Genomic DNA, 14,201 nt, shown 5'->3' with positions numbered 1-14,201 from the left:
CTTTAAATTTTGAATCCAATGTGTTCATTTATTCATCCATTCAACAAATACTTACTGAAAAACTACTAGGTGTTAGAAACCCAGAGACAAAAGCTAGTCCCTGTTCTCAAGGGAACAAAAACCTAAGAGAAAAAGAGAATAAAAACTGGGTTTTAATATGTAGGCATGATGAAAACCCAGAGAAAAGCCCCCTTATCCATCCTCGAGGAGGCCAGAATGACAGAGTGCAGACATTGGGCATGGAGGTTAATTCCAAATAGGTAGAGAAAAACAGATACCTTCCACCTCTGGACAGAAAGAGAAGCAGGTGAATATCAAGACCAAAGCAACCATCAACGAAGGACTATGATCTCTAAGAGGAAAAGCATAAAGTGTGTCCTGTAAGAGAGTGTCCAGGTCAAAGTGTATGGTGAATAGAAGGATGGGAGAAGACAGGAAGCAGGCAGAGCCCAGGAAACCTCCTTAGTACCCAGAGCTGACTGTCCAAGAAAATCAGGGCAACAAAAGTTTACAACACAGAACTCAGAAGGATCAAACTAATTTTAAGCAACCTGACTGCATCCCAGAACACATTAAATAGGAACAAGGATACAAACTGTCCAGCACCCAATGAGATCAAATTCACAATGCCTGGCATACAATCAAAAACTAGCAGACATGAAAAACCTGGAAAACAGGACCCTCTAATGAGGAGGAAAGAGCCAACCAAACAAAATGGACCCAGAAGGGACACACAGTGTACTGGAATTGACAGAAAGAAATATAACTATAGTCCACATTTTCAAAATTTAGAGACCTTGAGATCTTTGTTAAAGCCCCAAATCAAACAAGTGAAATATACAGTATGTGCAATGAAAATAGTCTGGGAGGAACTAACATGAAGATAAGACATTCAAAGTAAAGATGAGTGAATCTGAAAGTTTTTTAAAAATTAAAACTATTCAAAATGAAAGGAAGAAAAATTCAGAAATAAACAGAGCATTGCTGGGTTAAAGAACATTTTAACTTGTGACTTGGGTCCCCCAAAGAAGAGAGAACCAAGCAATAAATACTTCTATTCATATTTGCTCCTGGCCTCAAAGAATTTACAACTTCAATGGAGAAACAATTTGTAATAAGGGAAGATAAGAAATAAAAAACAAATATTTATCAGAACCGGAAAAATGCCACGAGGCAGTAGATTATTGATTGCCAGAGCGCTTGTGACTGCTTAGAAAAAGATTACTGCACATTGATGCTTCAGATCAGCCTAGGCTGGGTCAGAAAGGAGACTGAGTTTTCTGTTTCAGAAGGTGGTAGGTAGTCTCAGCATAGACACACGGCAAATATTTAGAAACACAAATCTTTTCCTTTTGCCACGCATTGGGCAGTATTCACTCATGAGGTACTATCTACTACAGCACACTATAGGAGCACAGTGGCCATCATCTTCATCAGATCACCTTGCAAGAGGCCTTCATGATCCGGCCGATAGGCTGTGGGTGCTTTCTCTCAGAGGTGGGGAAGGTCATTGGAACCTCACTGGAGATTCCAGCCGCTCCCCCCTGCACCTCCCAGCCAGCTGTTTGTGATTCTGCACTAACTGAATGTAGCCTCATGATCTCAGGAAGGTCAACTGAAGCTATGGGGAAGCCCCATGGGGTGAGACTTTTCTGTGGTGTAGTTGCTTTGGGATAATTCACATTCCTGTAAGAAACCCTTCAACTGTGCTCTGTAAGGACACCCAATAGTCAACAGTTTCTCCAAGCTGGACTTTGGCGGAATTATACTTTGGTTTTTCAGTGTTTGTTAATATCTCCCTAGGACAAAGTTCACCCAACACTACCCAAGTCCAACATATTCTGTTGCTACTCATGATGAGTGAACAACTCAGAGGCAAAAGAGAAATATGGCTGTCGGTCCTCCTATCCACTCGACAGGAAGTAAGTCTGGACTGTTGTAAGGAGGCAGGTAGTCAAGTCTGCTGAGGAGGAGCATACTTAGCAAAAACTCATAAAATAAGCACTGTTACCTATTTCTACGATCTTCATCCTACCCTGCCTCCAGTCCTGGAGCTGCTGGAACCGCATTGGATCGTCTCCCATGGAAGAAGGCGGGAAGCCAAACCATATCGTCTTGATTTCAATTCACAGCGGCAGATAAGACAGAGTCAGGACCCTCACCCATGGGGCAATCAGCCACACCTAAAAGGGGCTGAGATTTTGGGTAATTCCAGACAAGTTTGTTGTCAAATATCACAAATAGATGGGCAGTGGAGCAGTGAAGTCATAGAGTCTTAGAAGGAGGAAAAGCCACAGGGAATAGGAAAGTCAAAGCCATGGCTGGCATCAGACTTTCATTAAAGAACAAAGACATCTTATTCTTCCTAAAGCTAGGAGTCATGAATTATGGATTACGCAAAGCTAGAAGGAATTTTCGTGCTCAGAGTCTATTCCTCACATTTTATAGATGGAAATACTGAGATCTGGAGAGAGCGAGGCAATGCTGGGACACTCTTTTCAAAGTTCATCTCCTAAAAAGAGTCTATGCCTTTACATAAATGTAAACTTTGTGTACACTGACAATGGTACCCTTCTACCTTTGAATATCTACCACCTTATGCTGCAAATACTGGCTGAGTCACGGTCATAAAAACAAAAGTGTATTACATTTTCTTCTGCCTCTGCAAAGTACTTAAGAAAAGGCTGGGCGCCACTACAAGTGTCAACGTGGGTTTCTCATGGTTAAAGCATGTGGTAGTACTGACCTGTTGTACTGAAGGTGGGTGTGCATCATCAACCACTACCCTTACCTGGTGAAAATGACCTCGTGTGTTTTCACAGTCTTTTACCTTCCATACTAAAGTAATGGGTTTGCATTAGCCAATGCCCACCCCAGGCTTTTTCTTTTTTTTTTTTTTTTTTCTGGAGAATTAATTTATATCACCTATAAAAATACTGGCACATCTGGACAAACTCTGTGAGTCTAAATGTGACCAAGTTCCACCAGGCTTCTGTGGATAAAAATACCTCTGCAGGCTCTCCAGAAAGGACAGGTAAGAGGAAAGACATGAGGCTTAGCCACAAGAATTGCCTTCAGAGATCTGAAGGGCTGCCTCATGAAAGAGGGAGCAGGCTGATGAAGGGAGTGCTCCAGAGAGAGCACAGTCAGCTCTGGGAAAGCCTGGAGTTCAAGGGTACACACAAGATGCTCCACATGAGGAAACAGACTTCAGGGAGAACCAGGTGGCACTGATACATGCCCATATGAAGCATGTTGATCAGCTATCTGCACCCAGCTATTCCTCCTTTCTACAGCTGGTCCAGAATGAGGAAACTCTCCATCTCTGGTGCTCAGTATACGGTAGATGGTATGGCCCCTCCCACCTCTATTATTACCTGTAACACAAAACTTCAAAAGGTCTTATTAAATTAAAAACTCAGAGCCAGAAATTGGGGTTAAAGCCTGAGAGATCAGATAAAAAAAGCCACAGCTAACCTCACCTCACCAACTCTGCAGCTTCCAAAGACACCTACTTCCAGTATACCCACGCCTATATGCCTTTCTATTCTGCTATCTCATTTGCTCTGTCCGTCCAGCTACATCACTTCCTCTTCCTGCCTAGCTGTGTCACTTTCTGTCTGTCTGTACAGACCTCCAGACCTCCATGATTAACTAGTGTTGGAATTTAAGATGTGTACCACCACGCCTGACTCTGTTCCCAGTGTGGCCTTGAACTCACAGTGATCCAGGCAGATCCCTGCCTCCCGAATGATAGGATTAAAGGCGTGTACTACCATTGCCTGACTTCTATGTCTAATATAGTGGCTGGCTTTTTCCACTGATCCTCAGATGAATTTTATTGGGGCTCACAGATAAAATATCATCACAATTCCCTGGCACACAGTATGGATTCCTCAGACCTGGGATGGGATGAGTGCATGACTTAATGGTTAAAAATCTCTCTAGCTCTTTGTCTCTCCACCTAGTCTGGTCTTTAAATCTGGTAAGAGAAACTCAGTTGCTCTGCTTTACATTTTGCTACTGCTTCTATACAGGAAGCCAGTTTGGCCATCCTCTATCTTCTCTGAGTTTTCCAATAGCATCACAAAGGCACACGTCACATGCCAACCTTCACCACGGGAAGGATTAGAGGGCTCAGCTGAGAAATCACTATAAACCATTTTCCTTTACAGGTGTTCCCCTTTTCCCCAGCATGTGTTTTGTGTAAGTCTTATTCCTTTTTTTCCCTACCAGATTAACTTATAATTGTTTGCACATGCTTATTATTTTATTTCAAGAATATTACTACATGGCTATTAAGGAAAAATTTGGAAAACAGAAATATGGGATAATCACCTACAGTCTGTATATTATTAATCTCCCATCGTCTTTATGCCTGAGTGATGTTGGTCCATTTCTACACACATTTAACATAGATTGCAGTTTCAAAGTGGATTTTCTTCACATGTTGAACTGGTCTTTGCTGAGTGGTTGCTTCTGCATAGACCTCCTCTGTCCTAGAGATAAACTGAGTATTCATAGTTCAAAACCTTTTGAAGTACCAAAGGACAGGACCACTCAAAAACATGGAATGCTGAAATGGGAGAAAGAAAATCAGAACATGAAGGGTTGTCTGATACAACAGCTCATTTTATAGAGGTGGACACTAATGCCCAGAGGGGAGCAGGCAGTAGTCTCAGCCTGACTGCAGACCTAGGGCCCTCTGTTCTTTCGCCAACACAACGAATTCACTAGAAATTTGAGATACTGTCTGTCCTGTGTCTGTCCTCAGTCCTATGAGTTTGGAACACGTCCTTAGAACGGTGCATAATGTGTTCTGAGCCACAAATGCATAACAGGCTGGCTGAACCATCACTAGGATTTGATGAGGATGGCTACTCAGCCAGCCAGCCACTCAAACCTGCCCTACCATAGAGCTAGTCTGGGAAAGAAAGGAAAACTTCTCTCTCTCTCTCTCTCTCTCTCTCTCTCTCTCTCTCTCTCTCTCTCTCTCTCTCTCTCTCTCTCCCTTTTGGTCTATCTTTATACATACAAATTTCAATTGGTCATTCCATACCACCCAATAAGCAAAACCTTCTAAATTCATCTGACACCATTAGCTGTAGAGAGGACAGGGCAACAGGAGATCATCTGCTTCAGAAAATCATTCACAGAGGTTCAAGACCCTCAGAGGACAGTTCACGAATATCGATACTAGCCAAAGATGTACATTCTCTATTCTGATTTTAGCTAGAGATGTCACCCCACACCGTTACAAAACCTTATGTGCAGCACTGTTTATAACACAAGAAAAAAAAATAAAGAATGGTTTATAATGGTGACGTGGCCTTCCAATAGCAAAGCTATTTCACAGCAAGTAAAACAATTTCCAGGATTAAGACACAGACCCTCAATTAATAAAGTTAAATATCAAACACATAATACTGAAGGAAAAAAAAAGCAAGATATGGAAGGATGAGTCGAGTATATTCATCCCCGATACGAAGCTTCGAAATGGCAGAGAAATGGCGTGTAATGGTAGTGGGTTTATATGCACACAAGAACACACACACACACACACACACACACACACACACACACACACGGGGATGAGAAGATGTCAAATTTAGTTGAAAGATTGTCTAAAGAGGAAAAAAAACATGCAGAAGGCTTGGATCTGAAAGGGCTCTGTCATTTTTGTGTTTATTTCTGCATACTTAAAAGAGTTCAATTTTTTGTTTGTTTTTTGTTTTGTTTTGTTTGTTTGTTTGTTTGTTTGTTTGTTTTGGTTTCTCAAGACAGGGTTTCTCTGTGTAGCCCTGGCTGTCCTGGATCTCGCTCTGTAGACCAGGCTGGCCTCGAACTCATGGAGATCCACCTGGCTCTACCCTCTGAGTTCAATTTTTTGAAAACAGAAAATTTATCAGGGTGGCAAAGCCATAAATCTGTCTGGAAAACAAAAGGTCCAGTGTGGTTGGGGACATTTTAACACACTGTGTGGCTTTGCAGTCACCTCTGTATTCTCCTGTCCAGTACAGCAACTGGTTGAAAATAGTAACTTATATGATGAATGAATGAATGAATGAATGAATGAATGAATGAAAAATGAGCTAGCAAATGAGCAGTGAACCAATAAACTGATTCTTCTACATGGCTTTGTTTAATAAAAATGGGAAAAGCAAGCCCCGTTAACAAAGTAAAATTAGAACTACTTCTGAACATGCATGCATCCATGGAACGCTTCTTAAAGAGCTCATTAACAAAGACTGAAAACCGATGGACAAGACTTTCCTCGTTCTAACATCCAGGATCTGCTCTTCGTTTTGGAGTCAGGTACGGAACACTTTACCCTTTCTACTCAGCTAAGGAACCACCATTTCTTCATGGCCAGAACAGCAGCAGGACATTGCTATCAGCTTGAAATACAAGGGGAAGGACTAGGAAGTTCCGTCTATGAAAGCATTCCTCTGAGCCTCCCACATGGAGTGCCACATTTCTCTACCTTTCCTATGGGATGCGTTGAGATTCTCAGCTGCCATATCTTCCTGAGTGGAGGCTGCCCATGAACCGAACTGCATAGAGAATGCTAGCATGCAATGTGTGATAACCAGAAACTCCCACTGTGATTTAAATCTTCATCATTGTAAAGCTTGGTGAAGTTAAGCCTTTGCCTTTATTGGTTCTTCACAAATATTCAAGTGGACTGAATTAAAAGGAAGAGGAAAATACGATGCATGGCACCTGTCACTAAAGGTTAGTAATCAAAGCCTGCAACTGGTGTTAAATACTTTCAGAAGAAAAAGGAACAAGTCTTGAAGGCCTCCGCTATCTTAAATGAAACAGGTATTTGTCGATTTCTTCTTTGTTATTAAAATATTTATTTACTTTTATAGCATCTGGGGGGAGGAGCAGGATGGTTCAGTGGGTTAAAGCGCTTGCTATAGGGCTCTGACAATCTGAGTTCGATCCCTGGACCCCACAGTGGAAGGGCAGGACCATTCCTGGCTGCTCCATGCTCACTGTACCTGTGCATCATACACACAGTAAATAAGTAAATGCATACACTTTTTAATATAATCCTGAGTCTTCTCCAAAATATCTTCTCAAAAGGACCATGTCCCAAGGGTCCCTGGGATAGTTCAAAAGGAGCAGCCTCCACTCAGCACACAGGAGGTTCTCATGAGCGTAGCTGGCTCCTACTTCTTGGTCTGCCTCTCACAGAAACGAGCTGGAAAATACCTGGGCTGTGCTTCTGGGTTAAAGATACCTTTTCCTGCCCATCAGGATCTCCCTTTTTTTTTTTTTTTAAATAAGGTGGCCACACCAAGTCAGAGATCAAAACCAACTGCTGAAGCCATTAAATGCAGATTCAAAGGCCCCATGATGAAGTGACCCCTTTATTAATGACAGAAGGCAATGAGCAGCCACTTTCCCAGACTGCTCCATGACTTAAATAAATCCCAAAGCTCAAGTTGACGCCCATTTCAGCAGATAGTCCCTCAAACCGTCTCTCCTCCCAAGCATTGTTTTTAGTCACGAGGGGCACAGAATGGGAACTCAAAGCCTGTCCTTTCCATAACTCATACCCCTGGTAGGACTCGAAGACACCATCTTTTGTTTCTCCACATCACACGCACTGTCTAGCCATGGGACTTTGGGCCTAAAGTGAGTAGTCGGAATGAAGGCCTCAGGGATGTATGAGGAAGTCTGCAAAGGGGTGCAGCAACAGAACCACTACAGCTGTGTTTTAATATTTTAGTTGCCATGTCCCCTTGACTGCTGGAATTCACGTATTAGAATTTTAATTAGCAAGTTGCTAACGTACGGTGCCTTTCAACTGAGGGAGGATTAACTAACTCCAGCCTTGCAGGAAAGACAAAGGGTTTTTGTTGCATTGTCAGGCACATGAAGTTCCACCCATGTCCTCTAGCCCAGGACTTCTGACAGGGCACTTACCACATGGGAATCTCTTGGCCTGCCTGATACTCCTAGCTTACTCTGCAGGCTTGCACCTGGAGATTAGCAGGCCAGTAAACGGAGGGCTCTAAGCTGGGTCACAGCATGAAGAATGTGTAAAAGCCTCTGGGTGAAAAATGGTGTAGGAGCATGGGAAGGAAAACAGGACTCTTCCTCCACAGGGTTAGAGCCCCCAAGTCATGTCCCCACTGCACAATTAAAACCCTCTCCAAAGGCATACCCTCAGCGGGGAAATCCAGCTCACCCACCCCAGCCCCCCACTCCATTCCTTTGCTTTTCCTCTGCTCTCTAGTCACCTCTCAGGCCCCACCACTCAGGAGGCAGTCACCACTGGTCAAGTTGAAGACACACAGGGCACTGAGGACAATGGAATACCAGTTGAAGGGTTTAACCCGAGGCCTGGGAAGCCAGCTTGGACAGGATAGTGGGAGTTTTCCTTGTGGCCAGGTAAATTTACAGATGTGCTCTAGTAACTGATGGGTAGGAATTCCTCTGCCAGGTCACCCTCCCGAGGCTGTAGTCAGGTCACCCTCCTGTGACTACAGTCAGGTCACCCTCCTGTGGTTATAGTCAGGTCATCCTCCTGTGACTATAGTCAGGTCACCCTCCTGTGGTTACAGTCAGGTCACCCTTCTGAGGCTGTCTTCAGGACATCAGTGAAGAGTCACTTACAATGAGACAGTGTGCTGCTTGAGTGTGTGTGTAGACATCCGTTCTTGCCCCAGTAAATGGAGAGCAAGGCCACGTGGCATGTCTCAAGTCCCTGGAAGTCTCAGCCTTCTGAAACCTTACATTATTTCCTTTATCTACTGCCATGCTTCCTTCAAGTCTCAAAGTAGAACAGCTGGTTTTAAGGTCCTTCCCAATAGTGAGGCCCTAGATTCAGCTGATAAATCCAGGTCAGAAGCCAGGATTATTCCAGTAATCTCAGTGGCTCTTTCTTTGCCAAGTAATGGTAGGAATGTGCTTCAGTTGAATGCCCCCCACCCCAGCTACCCTGCAACTGGGAAGCTGGGAAGAACGTGGTTACTTCTAGCTGCCTGCTTGCCAACCCAGACATCTCACACAAAGACAGGCTGATGAATAGCATCTTTAATGACATTAAATCCTAGAAAGGGTTATCGAGAACAGCGAGTACACAAAGAACAGACCCATGGCTTTGAGAGCAAGCCAGGGAGAGAGAGAGAGAGAGAGAGAGAGAGAGAGAGAGAGAGAGAGAGAGAGAGAGAGAGAGAGCAAGAGACTGTGCAGGTGGCTGTGAGGGAAACCGACATGAATTACAAAGAAAAGGTGCCCGGACTTAGCAGAAACAAGCCTGGTATTGGGGACGGGTTTGAAAACAGATGTGAGGACTCGGTCACCTCATCACCCCGGGAAAGCAAAGCCCACAGCTTCTCAGTCTCCGTGTTCCCTCACTCCTTTGTGCTCCCTCTCCCTCCCCTGCCCCTGCACATGATGGTACAGGGGAGTGGGTTTGGGGACCTTCAGAAGAATAGCGTAGGACTGAAGCTAATGTAACACAACCCCTGAAAAGCACCATTTCAGGCGGGCCCGGGAGGCTAGGGGAGCATCGTGGAGTGAGAAGGCAACTTCACGTTCTCCAGAGGGGGTTGGACAAAGTGACCAAGCTGAAGCTTCGGGACTTTGTGATCTTTTAGAAATCACACGTCTAGACCAAACCCCTCCTCTGTGGAATGCTGATAAACATCCTGTCATCTGATTTTCAAGTGTGTGAAAGAAGCACACACATTGGGTACACCGCAGGCATGAGGCAATGTTAGAACTCAGTATGAAGATCATCCTCGGGGTCCAAGAGCAGAACCCAAGTGCCAGTCTACAAAGACGAATAAATCAAGAAAGAGCAGAAAGGGGCTGGGAGGGTTCTGCAGTAGAGTCCTTGCCTAGCATGAGGAAGGAAGGATCTGGCTTCAATCCCAGCACAAATAATACATACATAAATACCAGAAAAAGAGGCAGAGTGGCAAAGAAACAAGGAAAAACTGTGGACCAAAGGGGAAAGAGGGACATACCACCAAGTTCTTCAGCATCGTTTCTAGTAAGTATTAACATTCACAGGGAGGCCGTGGATTGCCAGAGATGTGATTTTAAGAAGAGGAAGGAAAAGGAGGAGGAAGAGGAGGAGGAGAAGGCGAAGGAGAAGGAGAAGAGGAGCAGAAAAACTACCAAGTTAAGGAAGGCAGACTCCAGAAACCCATCGCTGAGACCAACAGCCCCTAGCGTTAGGTCACGACTCCAACTTCAAGCTTTCTTATTCTCAATGTATGAAGTGCTTAATAAAATGCAATGAGCAGCTGCAAGGGGAGGCAAGAGCCCCTGGAGATCATCAGGACTTCCTCAGAAGGTGTAGGTGTTAATGTGGAGACTTCCAGCCAGTCAGTGCTTACAGTATGTGGCCAGTCTTCTCAACTCAGAAGCACAACGATCAACAATTCAGAGGAAAATACAAATCCCCAAAGAGCTTCCATCTCATAAGGAATTAGACACACTCAGACAAAATGATAACTTTCCAGTGAAGCAGGAAAGTCGGGGCAGTGATTTGAGCCAGGCCTTGGAGAACCGGAGGACTACAGAAGAGGGATAAAGTCACTTTTTGCTATAGAGACAAGTTAATTAAAAAGAAGCTCCACTGCCCCTCCCTACCAGGTAACAGGGGCTTCATTGTATTCTGGAATTCTTACAAGGAGGTGGATGGCAATGGTTTCTTTCAGGGGAGGGAATGATTATGGTCACATAGAATGAGCTGCTGTCTTTCACTGAAAAGGTGACTTTGAACAGGCCCCTAAACCACACTCTGTAAGATCACTTCTCTGGGCTTCTGTAGTGCTTAATTCACATCCCTGCCCCCAACATGAACCCGGATTCTCTTACCAGTTACCAACCTATACAGACTGCCTCCACAACTCAAATACCCCAGCAGACTAGGAACTCCCCTTATTTTTGCATTCATGTACCATCTTTTGCAAAACACGTTACATCCCAGTGAGACAGAGTAAAGCTGCCACCACCCTCAGGAAGTTGACGGCCCAACAGCAGAAACGGACTCATGACTAGATGCCAGCAGCCCCGTGCTGTCCAGTCATCCAGTCCAGTCCATCTAGCACAGCCAAGTGAAGGAGAAGAGGACGCGGAGAAGCAGCCTAACCTGCCAATGGGGGACACTCAGAAACAGTGGGTGGTAGGGACAAAGGCATCAGTGTGTATAGTGAAAAGGGACGGGAAACCCTCGTGGCCAGATGTTATAATGTGAGTCCAAAACTGGGGAGGCCCAGAACAGCCAGCATTCACTGACAGCCAACTCTGTGGGAGCTGAGTGAGTCCTTACTCACACACCCCATGATGTAGGTTCTGTTACCTCAACTCCACGGACAGTAACCAAACTACAGCAGAAGCTGCCTCCAAAGGCTAGAAAGACCAAGGAACTGGTCTAAAATCTCCTTTGTAGTTATCCCAAGGGGCTTGGAATCTGCCCATAAACCATGAGAAGGCAGTTAGTTCATTTGTTTAATAGGTTTTTATTTGTTTGTTTTTAAACAGGATTTTGCTTTGTAGCCCTGGCTGGCCTGGGCTGGCCTGATTTTACTATGTAGTCCTTGCTCCATAGACCAGACTGGACTTGAACCAACACAGATTGTCCTGCCCTTTCGTCCTAAGAGCTGAGATTAAACACGTCTGCCACCATACCCAGATGCATTTTCATCATTTTTTTTTTTTTTAGTCAGCATATAAAATAGTGGGTTTCATTGTGATTTCGCATGCATGGATCATCAAATCCTTAGCTCACGCTCTCCACCCCATTGGCCTTCTTGTTCTTCTCCTCACCCAAATAGCCCTGCTTTGCTTTCAGGTCACACATGTATCTAAATCTAGATTCTGCATGAGAACACAACCAATGTTTGTCTTTTCTCTCTCCATTGCTTCCCCCTCCCATTAGTGCCCTTATTCACCTCAAATAGCCCTCTCTAATTCCATGTCACTCACAAACACATATACACATACACACACATATATACACAACACACACATAACATAAATACACAACAATATAACACACATACTCATATATACACACATACCCACACATATATACACACATACACACACACGTATATACATACACATACACATACACACACATATATACACACATATACACATACACACACATATATACACACACATACACAATACCACACAAATAACACATACACACACATATATACATACACACACATATATACACACACATACACATACACACACATATATACACACATACCCACACATATATACACACATACACACACACGTATATACATACACATACATGCACACTTTAATAGCTGAAAAAAAACAGAACATTTGTGAATCTGAATTATTATGCTTAACCAGAGAATCTCTAGTTCTACCCATTTCCTTACAGATGCCATAATTTAATTCTAACGTATGGCTGAATACGACTCCATTTTACTTACATTTGCACACACTTTCATTACCACATCACATCACATTTACTTTATCCATGCACCTAGGCTGCTTCTGTACTGGTTGCTGGGAAAGTGCCTTAGTAAACACGGTTTGTAGGTATCTATATAGTATGATATTTTTTTAAAAAATGCAGAATTCTTCACATATTTGCACGTATCTTCATGCAAGGGCTATGCTAATCTTTTGGGTATCATTCCAACTTTATTGTATGTGCTCCTGAAGAGGGCCTAAGAAATGACTTCAAATAGGAGGGAAGTCAACTCAAATTTGTGTCCCCAGAGCCCACTCCCACAAGATATAGAGAGTAGAAATGAAGGGAAATCCAATTAGAGTTAAGAGATCCGTTAGAAGTTACCAAAGTCGTCCTGTGAGCGGTAGGGCAGCCTGGTCCAGCAGGCTGAGGAAGAGGTATTAGGTCTGCACAGCTCATGAGCATCATGCTGGCTGCCTTGGGTTCAGACAATCTTTCCAAAGATGTTTTTGTGGAGAATAGCTTTGGGAGAATGATTTTCCTGTGAAGAGAAGACAGAGCACCTGTGTTTCCCAGGAGCCAGTATTTGGTTCCTAAGCTCAGGCTTCTTGTGTAACACAAGGCACTGCATGTGTAAGTGGCAGGCACCAGCTCTATCCATAACTCTCAGGGAACTGAGTCACAGTGAAGCAAGCAATTGGCATTTCTCTGCCTGTTGTGGCTGCCAGCATCCATGAGACCAACTAGTTTGGTGTGAATAAAAGGTCTTGAATTTCTTCACGGTCTTGACAATATTTAAGAGCAAAACCGAATCAGCAGGCTTAGAGACAGGCAAAATGTAGAAAGCAGAGGAAGAAAGGAAACAAAAGGATTCCAAGTCTTTGGTCTGAGTGGAAGGGGGTAGGGTTGGGTTGCACTACTGAGATGGAATCTATAATGCAAGGTAGAAGAGCAGAGGCTGCTGGGAAATGGCCATCTATGAAGCATGAAGCTTGATGATGCAATCTAAAAGAAGGCTGGATTAAAGGTACAGCCACAGAAGTTACTGACATCAGAAGTGTTTGAAACCATGCGATTGGATGGTGTGTTAGACCCTCACTAAGCCCAGGACAGAGAATTCAAAAGAAGCGTCATCACGCCCAGTAGAACGGTTATCGCAAGGGATACACTCAATTTATAGCTGTCAATCAAAAAGCCAGAAACACATCTAGACTTTGCTGGAGCTGTTGTTTAAACTAAAGCTGATTCACCATTACCTGTCTAAGGCTAACCCAGACTTCCTAGCATCAGAGTGTCACATGGCTCTCAGTCACTTCCACACACAAATGATTTCAGGTTTCTCATTCCCTCACGTGCAATACAGAAGCAGAATGTGGTCCAAGGATCACAATTTCAAGTTCATTTAAAAAGCAGTACTGCAGGGTGTCTTGTAAAAGTTCTACAGAATGTACAGAATCATTCATTCATTTGTTCAAAAACAACAAAGCATCTGCTTCATTGAAGAAATACTAAGTTAACTACAAACTAAAAGCTCTAAGGGACCAAAACCTATAAACATTTCCTTAAAGAAATTACCAAATCAGTGATGGCCAAAAACGTCAGCCTGGAGATTAATTCCTTCATCTCTTATTAGCAAATTTGGTATCTTCAGCAAATCAGTCAACCTGTATAATTTCTACTTCCCTATTATAAACAGATCAATTCAAAAATGCATACTCACAAACAGATGAAGCCAGGCTTTGTAATGGAGCGCCTGGCACCTCCT

The 14,201-nt window shown here is 43.7% G+C and overlaps 1 non-coding gene across 1 annotated transcript; it reads right to left on the bottom strand.

The window, feature by feature from the left end:
* Positions 1 to 12,588: 12,588 nt before the first annotated feature.
* On the bottom strand, positions 12,589 to 12,692 carry LOC114693799. Its single transcript, XR_003734604.1, has one exon. It is a non-coding gene; the product is annotated as a U6 spliceosomal RNA (small nuclear RNA).
* Positions 12,693 to 14,201: the final 1,509 nt, after the last annotated feature.

Source organism: Peromyscus leucopus, chromosome 2, assembly GCF_004664715.2.
Source record: "Peromyscus leucopus breed LL Stock chromosome 2, UCI_PerLeu_2.1, whole genome shotgun sequence".
NCBI classification, from domain to species: Eukaryota; Metazoa; Chordata; class Mammalia; order Rodentia; family Cricetidae; genus Peromyscus; species Peromyscus leucopus.
This window is presented reverse-complemented; position numbering and strand designations above follow the sequence as displayed.